Source organism: Dama dama, chromosome 2, assembly GCF_033118175.1.
Source record: "Dama dama isolate Ldn47 chromosome 2, ASM3311817v1, whole genome shotgun sequence".
NCBI classification, from domain to species: Eukaryota; Metazoa; Chordata; class Mammalia; order Artiodactyla; family Cervidae; genus Dama; species Dama dama.
The window spans coordinates 12,367,133-12,381,323 of NC_083682.1; the positions used below are offsets into that span (position 1 = coordinate 12,367,133).

The 14,191-nt window shown below is 43.8% G+C and overlaps 1 pseudogene; it reads left to right on the forward strand.

The window, feature by feature from the left end:
- The first annotated feature begins 4,668 nt into the window (after positions 1 to 4,668).
- On the forward strand, positions 4,669 to 13,399 carry LOC133066291 (pregnancy-associated glycoprotein 1-like; annotated as a pseudogene).
- The last annotated feature ends 792 nt before the right edge of the window (positions 13,400 to 14,191 follow it).

Here is a 14,191-nt window from a genome sequence, read left to right on the forward strand (position 1 = left end):
AGACCATTAGCCAGACTCATCAAGAAACAAAGGGAGAAGAACCAAATCAACAAAATTAGAAATGAAAATGGAGAGATCACAACAGACAACACTGAAATATAAAGGATCATAAGAGACTACTATCAGCAGCTGTATGCCAATAAAATGAACAACTTGGAATAAATGGACAAATTATTAGAAAATTATAAATTACCAAAATGAAACCAGGAAGAAATAGAAGGTCTTAACAGCCCCATCCCCAGCATGGAAATCGAAATTGTAATCAGAAATCTTCCAGCAAACAAAAGCTCAGAACCAGATGGCTTCACAGCTGAATTCTACCAAAAATTTAGAGAAGAGCTACCACCTATCTTACTCAAACTCTTCCAGAAAACTGCAGAAGAAGGTAAACTTCCAAACTCATTCTATGAGGCCACCATCACCCTAATACCAAAATCACACAAAGATGACACAAAAAAGAAAACTACAGGCCAATATCACTGATGATCACAGATGCAACAATCCTTAGCAAAATTTTAGCAAAGAGAATCCAACAACGTATTAAAAAGATCATATATCAAGACCAAGTGGGCTTTATCCCAGGAATGCAAGGATTCTTTAATATCCACATACCAATCAATTTAATACACCACATTAACAAACTAAAAGATAAAAGCCATGTGATTATCTCAATAGATGCAGAAAAAGCCTTTGACAAAATTCAACATCCATTTATGATAAAAACTCTCCAGAAAGCAGGAATAGAAGGAACATACCTCAACATAATAAAAGCTATATATGACAAACTCACAGAAAAACATTATCCTCAATGGTGAAAAATTGAAGGCATTTCCCCTAAAATCAGGAACAAGACAAGGGTGCCCTCTCTCACCACTACTATTCAACATGGTTTTGGAAGTGCTGGCCACAGCAATCAGAGCAGAAAAAGAAATAAAAGGAATCCAGATAGGAAAAGAAGAAGTGAAAGTCTCACTGTTTGCAGATGACATGATCCTCTACATAGAAAACCCTAAAGACTCTACCAGAAAATTACTAGAGCTAATCAATGCATACAGTAATGTTTCAGGATATAAAATTAACACACAGAAATCCCTTGCATTCCTATACACTAAGGATGAGAAAACAGAAAGAGAAATTAAGGAAACAACACCATTCACCATTGCAACAAAAAGAATAAAATACTTAGGAGTATATCTACCAAAGAAACAAAAGACCTATATATAGAAGACTATAAACACTGAAGAAAGAAATCAAAGAGGACACAAATAGATGGAGAAATGTACCATGTTCATGGATAGGAAGAATCAATAATGTGCAAATGACTCTACTACACAAAGCAATATATAGATTTAATGCAATCCCTATCAAGCTACCAATGGTATTTTTCACAGAACTAGAATAATTTTGCAATTTGTATGGAAATTAAAAAAACCTCCAATAGCCAAAGCAATCTTGAGAAAGAAGAATGGAACAGTCGGAATCAACCTGCCTTACTTCACGCTCTACTACAAAGCCACATTCATCAAGACAGTATGGTTCTGGCACAAAGACAGAAATATAGAACAATGGAACAAAATAGAAAGCCCAGAGATCAATCCATGCACCTATGGACACCTTATCTTCGACACAGTAGGCAAGGATATACAATGCAAAAAAAGAAAACCTGTTTAACAAGTGATGCTAGGAAAACTGGTTAGCCACTTGTAAAAGAATGAAACTAGAACACGTTCTAACACCATACACAAAAATAAACTCAAAATGGATTAAAGATCTAAATGTAAGACCAGAAAATATAAAACCCCTAGAGGAGAACATAGGCAAAACACTCTCCGACATAAATGACAGCAAGATCCTCTATGAACCACCTCCCAGAATATTAGAAATAAAAGCAAAAATAAACAAATGGAACCTAATTAACCTGAAAAACTTTTGCACTACAAAGGAAACTATGAGTGAGGTGAAAAGACAGCTTTCAGCATGGGAGAAAATAATAGCAAATGAAGCAACAGACAAACAATCAATCTCAAAAATATACAAACAACACCTGCAGCTCAATTCCAGAAAAATAAATGACCCAATCAAAAAATGGGCCAAAGAACTAAACAGACATTTCTCCAAAGAAGACATACAGATGGCTAACAAACACGTGAAAAGATGCTCAACATCACTCATTATCAGAGAAATCCAAATCAAAACCACAATGAGGTGCCATTACATGCCAGTCAGGACGGCCACTATCCAAAAGTCTACAAGAAATAAATGCTGGAGACGGTGTGGAGAAAAGGGAACCCTCTTACACTGTTGTTGGGAATGCAAACTAGAACAGCCACTATGGAGAACAGTGTGGGGATTTCTTAAAAAACTGGAAATAGAACTGCCATATGACCCAGCAATCCCACTGCTGGGCATACACACTGATGAAGTCAGATCTGAAAGAGACACATGCACCCCAATGTTCATCGCACCACTGTTGATAATATCCAGGATACGGAAGCAGCCTAGATGCCCATAAGCAGACAAATGGATAAGGAAACTATGGTACATATACACTATGAAATATTACTCAGTCGTTAAAAATAATTCATTTGAATCAGTTCTAATGGAATGGATAAAACTGGAGCCCATTAAACAGAGTGAATTAAGCAAGAAAGATAAAGACCAATACAGTATACTAACACATATATATGGGATTTAAAAAGATGGTAATGATAACCCTACATGCAAAACAGAAAAAGAGACACAGATATATAGAATAGACTTTTGGACTCTGTGGGAGAAGGCAAGGGTGGGATGTTCTGAGAGAATAGCTTTGAAACAAGTATATTATCAAGGGTGTTGCAGATCACCAGCTCAGGTCGGGTGCATGAGACAAGTGCTCAGGGCTGGTGCACTGGGAAGACCCAGAGGGATGGAATGGAGAGGGAAGCAGGAGGAGGGATCTGGATGGGGAACACATGTAAATCCATGGCTGATTCGTGTCAACGTATGGCAAAAAACAATACAATATCATAAAGTAATTAGCCTCCAGCTAATAAAAATAAATGAAATAAATCACCACAACAACAAAAAACAAAAGGGTCTTCTCCACTGCCATAGTTGAAAGAGCATATATGTGTGTCAATTCTCAACGACGTCATATTCCCCCTGTTGGGATTTAACCAAAACTGAATTGAAACAAAATGCAAAAATGAGAATGAAGACACAGTGCCCCACCTACATATACCTGGCAATAGTAGAGGCTCCTGTCGTATTTAAGGGACAGTCCTGGATAGATCTCATGCAGGAATCGGCCCTGGGAGTCCTCGATGAGTCATTAAACATGTCTTTACTTTGGCTGCTGCAGCTATTTTGTCTTCTTTGACTGTGAAGACCTATCAAAATTATTTTTTTTTATATGTTTGCTTTGGCAGACAAAATTTTTCATGGTATAGACCCTATGGGGGAAATTATATCATAAACATATGCATTTATCTTCAGCAGTTACATTTGTTGGTTTGCATGTCCCCGATGATCTTTCTTTATAAATACAAAGGAAACAAACATGTTCAATATGCATTCAGTCTGTTTTTAAATCAACCAACTTGAATTACATTCCTCTCTGTCCCCACTGTACTCCCAAGTCTAGGCTAGAAATAAAAACCTGCAGAAACTGAAGGCTGATTCCAGCACATCGTTGTGGAGATTTTGTTCCCACTTTTTTTTTGGGGGGGGGGGGATTTAGTTGTTAACGTTAAAATCAGTAGATTGTACATACATATATAAACTTCTGATTATCTTGAAACATGGCCAACTGGCCTTCTTTCTAGCATGGTTGAGGCAGAGGAAAGGCTGCTCCCAGTGGCCAACTCTGTGCTGTCCAGGGTCCAACATGGCCACCTAGTCCTAATATCATTTCTCTTGCCTCCTGGGGCCATGAGTTTGTGAGAACTAGACCGCTGGCTCTCTTAAGATAAAGACTACTTTTGTCTTGATCAACGTTGACTTTGAAGCTTTTAACCCAGAACCCAGAATAAAGTCCTTCCTCATATGTTTGTTGGATGATATAAAATACCTTGTGGATGCATATGACATTTTTTCCAATACTGAAACCCATGCATTTGAAGTACTGTTCTGCCCTAAATCTTTGGTGCAGACTGACATCACAGGTGCCCTGATCTCTGCCATTAGACCCACTACCTAATGCCAGTTGTATGTCCCTGGGCTGTCCCTGAAGTCTTCACTTTGCCATTTGAAACTTATCTTCCTAGTAGTCTCCTCTCCAACAAAGACAGCAATGCATATCTCATGAAGTGGCTAGGAAGATGACATGAAACCATGAATGTAAAGTATGGTGCCTAGTTACCATTTTCATGATGTTCTTAGCAGTTTCTTCTACAAGTAGACAAGGTTCTCTGTCTTTTTAGATGTCCACGCAGATCAGTTAGATTTTCCAGCCAAGCTTCAAGGAAGAGATTACAGTTCTGTAATCTGAGAAGCTTCAAAGTCCACTCGCCAAGGACACTGATGAAGATAAAGATTTTATCAAAAGCTTTGTGTTTTTATCAAATCTATTAGTGGCATAAAGGGGAAAACCAGGGTAGGTCAGAGCATATGTAACTTGGGGCTCCTGGTCACCACTACATGCTAAGAACCCGAACTTCCCTGAGTACTTGGAGCCAGGAAAGAAGCATGAAGTGGCTTGTGCTCCTCGGGCTGGTGGCCTTCTCAGAGTGCATAGTCAAGTAAGTATGGGGACTGTAAGCTGCATCATCTTCCTTTCTTGGATTTTTCTTTTCATCTGATTATTATTCCAGCCATCAGGTTTAGATGGGAATGGGATATTTCTCTGACAGTCTTAAAATTCAAACCTTACTTATTGCTAAGTACCTTGCTTTAGGAAGTGTAGATCCCAAGGGTCTTGGTGTAGATTTGCATGGTTGCACAACCCTTGGGGTCCAGTCATGACCAACTGAAAATGCAACTCCTTACAACTGTTCAGTGCACAGTCTATGCAGATGTAGGTGTGGTCCTGTGGAATAGCACTTTTCTACATTTTATTCAACATGTCCTCTTTGTTCCCTATTTCAGTTTGTATATGTCTATGTCTGATTCTCTGTATCACTATCATTTTCCTCTCCATCTCTTTGGAAGTCTCTGTGAGTGTATTTCTCTTTGTGTTGTTTCTGTCAATTTTTCATTTGACTCATCCTTCCTTCTTGAGCCTCTGAATTTCCCTTACTTGTTCCCTCTCTCCTGGATTCTTCTTTCAACTCCCTCTTCTCTTTCAACTTACAGAAAAATACACTGTTTTATATACAATTTTATATCTGACAAGCAGTGTGAACACAGCCAACTCAGGAACCTCTTGCATTTCAAATTGCTCCCTTGTTAAAGGGCATAAGAGTCCCCCTTCTACCTCCTTCCTTGAGGTTCTATGAGAAGGATACAGTGGGATGGCAACAGCAATGCTCATGGCTGTCATTGTTGAGATTTCTTATTTATCAGGTACTTTATATCCATCACTTCACTTATCCCCAAGATATTCTATTTGGAGGGTTTGTATTGTTACATTCCACCATTTGACCGAGGGGGAGACTGAGATACCACATGATCATATGGCTTATTTCAGATTGCAGAACAGAACTTGTAATCAAACCTATGTCTTTGCCATTGTAAATGCATAAAATTCTGATAATAATGTGCCTCATAAAAATGATTAGAAAATACACAGGGCCATTACAATGACAGTTTTATCTTAACACTGTCAGCTGATTGTAGCTTCTTTGTTTTCTCATGAAATGCTCAGTAAAGAATACCTCTAATGAGAGTGAAGATGATGAGAAAAACCCGCAGTGAAAAAAAAAAAAAAAAAACATACTGAACAATTTCCTGAAGGAACATGCTTACAGATGGTACCTGTCTTATTCTCCTGGCTCAAATGTAGCTACTCACACTCTGAGAAACATCAAGGATGTGAGTATTTTGTGAGGATGGTGCTCCACAGTGCCCCACTGTGCTCTACCTAGCTCCGGGGCTCATCTGGAGGTGCCAGGTGGGATGATGGGGTTGGGGTTCCTGCAGGAGGCAGAAACACTGAAAAACAGGGACCCCACTCAGAGGAGAACACACTCATCCTCAACTGTTGGTCTTTGTGACTGGGCCCGGCAATTCCCAGGTGGAAGGTAAATATCCATTTCTGTGTCAAAGATGTGTCATTAGTTTTTAGGAGATTTCTCCTTCTGAAATAAGTGAGTCAGTCAGTTACAGATGAAGAGTGAACTGTCACTGATCAAATGGTAGAACCATCGGCAAAGCAATTGTGAATCCCCAGGCAGAGGAGTTCAGTTTCCACAGATACAAGAACCACAGCCAAAAAAAATGATTGAACCCATATTCTGTGTAAGGCCATAAGTATCTAACACTGTGGTTACTGTTTTTAGATTAGGAAAAGGGCTTATTTTGTCTTCAAGGATGCTCATGCTGGCCTGAGAGATAGGCATATTAGTAAATATATGTCAAATGAAAGGGTCACCTGTGTGGTATTGATTGGATGTGGTCTGAGTTTAGAGGGAGGGCTGAGGTTGATCAAGAAGGACCTCCTGGAGAAGGGGGTGCTAAGGCTGAGTTTGAAGAGACTACAGAGCTTCTCAAATGAAGGTACCAGGACTTCCCTGGGTGTCCAGTGTCCTGGAGGTCCAGTGGTTATGCCTCTGTGCTTCCAGTGCAGGAGGTACCACTTCAACACCTTGTCATAGAGTCAACATCCTGCATACCATGTAGCACAGGAAAAATATATCAAATGCAGGCACCTCTGTGATCAAAGTCAGTGAGCTCTATGGTGGTTAGAAAGTGATCTCAAGAGATATGTGACATAGAGAGGGAGGCATGAGTGGGGGAATAGACCATAGCCACTTCTGTAATAACCAACTCCTTCCTTTTCCCTGTAGTTGGTGTAGGTGGGTAACATCACCATTGGAACACCCCCTCAGAAATTCAGGTAGTCTTTGACACAGGCTCATGTGACTTGTGGGTGCCCTCCAGCTTGTGCACCAGCCAATTCTGTTGTGAGTACAGACACCCTGTACCCAGACCATCTTTCCCTTGCCCTGCCACCTTGATTTGCACCCTTGGCAACTGATGATATTTATCTCTTTTGTCTGCAGCTTCACACGTTTTTTTTTTTTTTTTCAGACATCTTGAGTCTTCCACCTACCAGCATACCAATATGACCTTCAACATGAATTATGGTTCTGGGAAGATTAAGGGAGTTGTTGATAGTGACACCATTCTGGTAACAGTGTAACAAATACTGGGTCAGGACTGGCTATGGAGTGACCACTGCTTGCAAAACAGATTCAGGACCTTCTGGCAGGACACTTCCTAGCCTAACTCCTGTAGATATTGGCCATCTTACCCACAGGATCCTGTCCCTGGGGAGGCAGTGCCCGTGGTGACACATGAGCGCACAGATTAGCTAACCCAGAAAAAGGCTTGAGATGGGGACTTGCAGCTTCCCTGCCCATGAGCAGTTCAAGGTTCATTTTGCTGGGAGCGAGAAGAGGGGAAACAAGCAACCACTTTTATATTCTCAGACTGTTCCAGGCACTTTCAGGTGATAAGTGGTTTAGTCCTGAAACAACCCCACACAGCAGTTACTCTGATTAGCTCATGAGACATATGAGGAAACTGAGGTGCAGACAGCAAGGGCCTTGCTGAGGTCACACATGTGGTAAGCAGTGGAGCTCAGCTGGCTTTTTAGGACTGAAGTTGCTGTGGGATATTTGCGGACAGAATAAATCTGATCTGGGGATGCTCGGGACATTCAAAGCCTTCAGGTATCCAGACTGGGAAACTGGAGGCCTGAGAAGTTAGGGGGCCTGATAAATGAGTTCTCACTCTAGGGGGCCCTTGAGAGTCCAACAAAACTTATGGCCTGCCTCCCCCAAAGTACTTGAGTAGTTCCCCCCTCTCTCTTTCTCCCTCATACCCACTCACACAAGGACACACATATCCCCAAAAGTTAATCCCCAGGCAGGAATTTCATGGATCCCTGCAAGCAAGATTGTGTTTTCGGCTTCTGTCTTCCAAGACAGATGCAGAATCCACAGTACCTTACAGAGAATGCACTCCATTCCTATCATTAGGTCAAAGTGATGCCAAAGAGAAGGCTACCTTGCTTTTGGCTCATTTTGTCCACAACGGGACACCCATGGGTCCTGGCCTGACTCTTGGTTGCCCCACCTGTACAGAAGCCACGAGGCCAATTTGACTCACTCAGGTGGTGGTTTTCAGAGGGGAAGATATTTTAAAATTCACAGCCTCTCTCAAATGGAACCCAAGCTTGGTCTAGACACCTGAGTTCCAGCGAAGACACAGCCCAGCCTCAATTCCTCTCTGAGGATCTAATGGCAATGCACCCCAGCCCAGTCCTAGCCCCACTTCACGTATCTGTAAGTGGGGTCACTCTTCTCTCTCACAGATTGGGGACCTTGTAAGTACTGACCAGCAATTTAGTCTAAGTTTGGAGTAATCTGGGTTTGTGGGAAAGCCTTTTGATGGTGTCTTGGGCTTGAGCTACCCAAACTTATCTTTCATTGGAGGCATCCCCATCTTTGACAACCTGAAAATCAAGGTGCCATTTCTGAGCCAGATTTTGCTTTCTACTTGAGCAAGTAAGTCTGAGATGGACAATCCGTTTCTCCAAATTAACTGTAATTTGCTCTCATTGTAGGAAATTTATAGAACACCTGATAAAGAAGTACCCTGAGAGATAATCTAATCCAAGATAACTATGGTCCCAGGGCCCTACCTGGCTTCACCACTGGCTTTTTAAAATAACATTTTATTGGAACATAACCCTGCTCCTGGGCTCAAGATCAGTAACTTGATCTAGGGGGATGAGTGAGGAGGAAGACTAATGGAAGGCAACAGGAAACAAGTTGAAGGAAAAGGCAATAGGATTTGCTTATTAATTTGATAAGGAAGGAGAAGGATGGTGGGTAGCTTTTCTTCCTCATTAGCATTTCACTGCGAGCCCAGGACCAGCTACCTAATTTGTAGGAGCCAGTGAAAAATGAAAGTGTGGGACACAAAACAAAAGTGAGGGATCTCTTGTTCAAGAAATATTAGGCATTTCAAGACAGGGAGAGCAGAGGTGGTGTCCCTTCTGAGTGTGGGGCCCTTTGGAGAACAGAGTTCTCAGGCCAGTGGAGCCAACTCTAGGTGACCTGAAACCAAACCCTTAACACTCCCAGGCCTTGATTTTCCTGAAAAATGACAAAGTGGACAAGGGGAGAGCCAAAATGATTCAGCACCTTGTCCTCTGAGGGTGTCTGAGCACTCATGTCACTAGAGGTCCAGGGCATCTTCAGAAGATATAGTGGGTGGAGCCCAGCAAGGTGACTCAGCTTCTAACCTCCTCTGTGCCACTCATTAGCCAGTAACCAACCTCAGTCTGGTTCTCAATTGCTCCTAGCTTCGATTTCTGCATCTGTTGATAAGGGCCTTATTAGGGCCTTGATGGGTAGACAAGCACAGCTCTCAGAGAGTGCTGTTGTTACTGTCCTCCAAGGATCCCCCTGCTGTCTCCTCTCTACAGAAGCAAGCCAGAGGGCAGTGTGGTGATGTTTGGTGGGGTGGATGAATCCTACTACCAGGGAGTGCTCAACTGAGTACCAGTGATCCAAGCGGGCAACTGGCATGTACACATGGACCGCTAAGACTCTCCCTCTGAGGTTCAACCCAAGGGAGGCTTCCAGTACTGTACATGGACATAGGCAGACACTCACAAATGCATTCTCAAACAAACAGAGACATATACACCACCCACAATGACAGAGACAGACACACAGATGCATGGAAAAAACAAGCAGACACATATAAACATAGAAAGAGACACAAAAAAACATGCAAAACTTGCATAGCTCATCAGAGACCCAAAAGCACACACAGAGAGACATGCAAACACACATACAAACAAACACACAAGCAAATAGATACACAAAAAACCCATGGGTTCATAATCCCCATGCCTCCTGACCAGGGCTCTGACCAGGATCCTCACAGGGTCCAGAGAGGTCTGTGCAGCTGGGAGAGCGCTGCATCCGCTGCCCTGTGAGGCGGGGAGCACGGTCAGAAGATTCTGAAGTGTGGTGAACAGGATCAGGGAGGATTTCACCAGCCTGGACAGCGCTATAAGATGACCAACTGTCCAGGGCTGCCTTGGGCCAAGCAAGTTCTCAGTACAGATAAATGTCAGTTTAGAAACAGGGAAAGTCTTCAGAAAATGGGGAAAACTGGTCTCCTTATGGACAAGCTAGCCAACAGTGGAGAGAGGTTGGCTGCAGTCTTAAAATGTGAAAGCAACTAATAAAAAAGACACCCCACATTCCTGGGCACACAGTGGGGCAGGGACTATAACTGAGAGATTCAGAAAGGTGGGATCCAGGAGTGACCTGAGGACAAGAGGCAATAACTGATACGATTCTGTGTGATACGCTCCAACAAAAGCTGACATGTCCTTTGGAATTTCCGTGGGCTAGTCATATATTTCCTGGCCAGGGTCTCAGGGTCTGAGCTGGTTTTAGGAACAGTGCTGGGAGACACCCTCTCCCAGAGGAGCCCCTCTCTCCCCCTACTATGAGAATCTGCTGCCCCTGCGAATCTCCATCTTCACTCTGTGTTCGACCCATTATTTGTTCCCCACTAGATACAGCTTTCTGGATGTTTCTCATTATTTTCACAGTCTTCATTCACTCATTGAACAGACAAACATTGAGCATCCACTGTGTGCCAGGCACTTTAGGGAGACAATGAGAATAAAACTCGCCCTCACATCTAAGTGGGCAGATGCACAGAAATGACAGACACACATAGTGAATTGTGACTTTGGTACATGCTAGACATGAGGAAGGGTCTACAGAGAGTGACCAAGACAGGAGACTGATAAACACCAGGGGAAAGTCTTCCTTGAAAACAATACAATTAAGCTGGAATCTGGAAGATGAGAAGAACTTTGCTAGTCAAAGGGGAGGGGAGTCTTCTAGGAAGGAAGACCTGCTTGTGTCAAGGTACAAAAGATCCTGGTGTATTCAAGTACTGCATTCAAGGATGTCAAGGAAGGTGCCGTGTCAAGAGTGGATGAAAAGAGTCAAGGCAAGAGAAAAGGGCTGCTTAGGAGACAGTCGGGAAGGGGGCAGCTCTGGGGAGACACAGGGTGACCTTGATGCCCGTTTTCTTCCACTGTCTCTCAGCATTTCCATGTACAGACAGGTTATTTCTTGTTCTGGCAGCTGTGCGGCCCTTGTGGACACTGGGACATCACTGATCCAAGGCCCAAGAAGTCTGGTCAATAATATCCTGGGGCTCATCGGCGCCACGCCACGGGGTTCCAACGTGAAAGGTCATGCTGCAGGGCCATTCCCTGTCTCCACAGAGAACAAGGATCTCCAGGGCCAACCTCTCTGTCTCTCTAACAGCTTTATGTTTCATATTTTGCGGTCAGTACCCTGCCCTCTATTATCTTCACCATCAACGGCATGAACCTGCCAGCTCAAGCCTACACCATTAAGGTGAGGGGACAATACTGAGGGTTGGTTGTCAAACTGGAGCTTGCAGGAATCCCTGGGCTGCTGCTGGGAGGAGGGCGCCATCTGCAGGCCATGTCACACCATTGCAGATGCTTCTGAGCCTTGTGGCTGGGCCAGTGCCTCCCACAGAACCAACTACTTGGGAGTAAAGGACCGTCTGGGACACTGATCATCCTGAAATAAATGTAGACACGCCACACCATGCTGGCATGGGGGGAGTCACAAGGCGAGGGGAACACTGAGGCCCTCAGTCCTCAGAGAGCTTCAGTTCAATCTGAGCCCTTTTTGTGCATGAACATGAAAGTCAGCACTAGCAGTCCCTGAAATAGGCCATGTTACAAGAAGAATGGCCGGGGACAATCTCAGTGTGATGTCCCATCATAAGTTAACAGTCTCCCTTCCCTTCTCAAAGTTTTCCTGCTTTGGATGATAAATCACACGGTCACCCTAGATCTTGGCTGCTTCTTCTCCTTGCTGTGGCCAGGTGCCCCCTTTGTGAATTGCGGTACCCGACCCCTCTGTGGGGATGTTGGATACTAAGGTGAATAAAGGGGGCACAGTGACTGCTCACCCCGGCACAGGGTGGAGGCTTCATGTCAGCCCCCTGTGGGAGTACATAGCAGGCTGATGGGCTCAGAGAAGGCTTTCAGGAACTGAGGGAATTTCAGGAGTTCTAAAACCACAAACTCATGGAGCCATATGGAGGGTTGCTTAGTTCTAGGCAACACTGCACTGGATTTCATGCAAATGGCATCCCAAGGTGCTCTGCACTGGGGCACTGGGGACTTACTAAGGGTGATGAGGGCTACGGACTTACTGGTGGGAATCGGGAACCAGAGTTTGTTACCCAATAAAGCCTGGAGTGGCCATAGAGGGTGAGTGTGGGCCGAAGGAGGCTTCCCAGAGTTCCTGAGTTAAGTCTTCAAGAACGTGTTGTGGGCACTGCTATATTTAAGATGGATAACCAACAGTGAGCTACTGTGTAGCACAGGGAACTCCCCTCAGTTATATGACAGCCTGGATGGGAGGCGTATCTTCGGGACCAGGATACATAGGTACATACAATTGAGTGTGTTTACTGTTCACCTGAAACTCAGAATATTGTGAATCAACTATACTCCAATACAAAATAAAGTTTTTTAATAAAGTTTAGATTGTGGGCATGCTGGAGGAGAACCTGCATTCTCTGTAGAGAAAACAAGGAGCAGGAGTCAGAAGGAAAGAAACAGGGAGTGAGAAGACCCAGGGGACACGCATGTTCTTTTCTAAAAATTGTATTGAAGTGTGGCTGATCTTCAGTGTCACCTTAAGTTCTGCTGCACAGCAATGTGACTCATTTATACACATAAAAAATATATAGATTCTTCCTCTTATTCTTTTTCATGTGGTTTATCACTGGATATTGAATATAGTTCCTTACTCTCTACAGTAGGACTTTGCTGTTTATCATTCCACTGTTTCCCCAGCTCCCAGTCATCCACTCACCACACCCTTCCTCATGGCAACTGCATGTACGGGCCCTTTTTGGCTTTGGATGAACTCTCACATCCTTTGCTGCTCATAAAACCTCTTGATACTTACCAAAAAAAGCAAATAAAACCAAGAAGTATGCTGGGTCTGGATATTTGTGGGAGTCCCACGTAAGAGCTCAGTCTGACTAATGTCTGTCTCTGACTCCCCAGGATTCTAGCGACAACTGCTATATTGGCTTTAGAGAGAACCAAGTGAGTAAATCTACAGAGACCTGGACCCTGGGTGACGTCTTCCTGAAGCTGTATTTCTCGGTCTTTGATCGAGGAAATGACAGGATTGGCCTGGCACAGGCAGTGTAACGCTTGGAGTGATTCAGCAATCAGTAAGGCCACTCCTAACACACACTCACTCACACTTAGGGCACTCCTGCCCAGGATGCTGATGAACTGTATTTGGTGGTCTGCACACCCTATTCTCAGTAAAGAATGAAGGGTTTCACTCATAATGGTGCTGAAACAAATGGGTGCCTCTGTTTGTGTCTGGGAGTGAAGGATCTGGAACCAAGTCTGAATCAAAATTGAGAGAAGCCCAACTCCAACTGGCTTCAAGGAAAAGGGAGACTCATTGAAATGACTCTGGGAATCCAGGAGACAAGATTCAGAGCAAATACAAAGATCTCAGTGACTGGACCCAAGAAATCAGAAGTCATCAGTTTTCTCTTTCTCACCCTCACTCTTTCCATTCCCTCTTCTTTAGGGGTCTTAGCCTGACAACTTTCTTCCTTAAGGGTTCTACGCGTAGTGCGGGAGTCCAAGCTACCTGTCCTAGGGTTTTATATCCCCACGGCATCACCTAGTAAGGAAAGAAACTCGAGATGTCAGAGTTCAATGATGTTTTCTGAATGACCCACCTCAGATCTCCTGTACAGCCCCAGATCAGCCATCCTGGCAGGGCCATGGGGTCCTATGACTGGGTTTACATGGTTATTGGCCCTCACCCAGCAGCACACATGATTCTCCATTTTCTCCAGAACTACATGACTGAAGCTGGGGAGAGGCAGCCCCAAGGATAGCGACTGGGGGATGGTCTAGGCCATGGAAGAGTTCGTGATGACCCACCAACTCCACCACCTCCTCATTCGGAGGAATTCT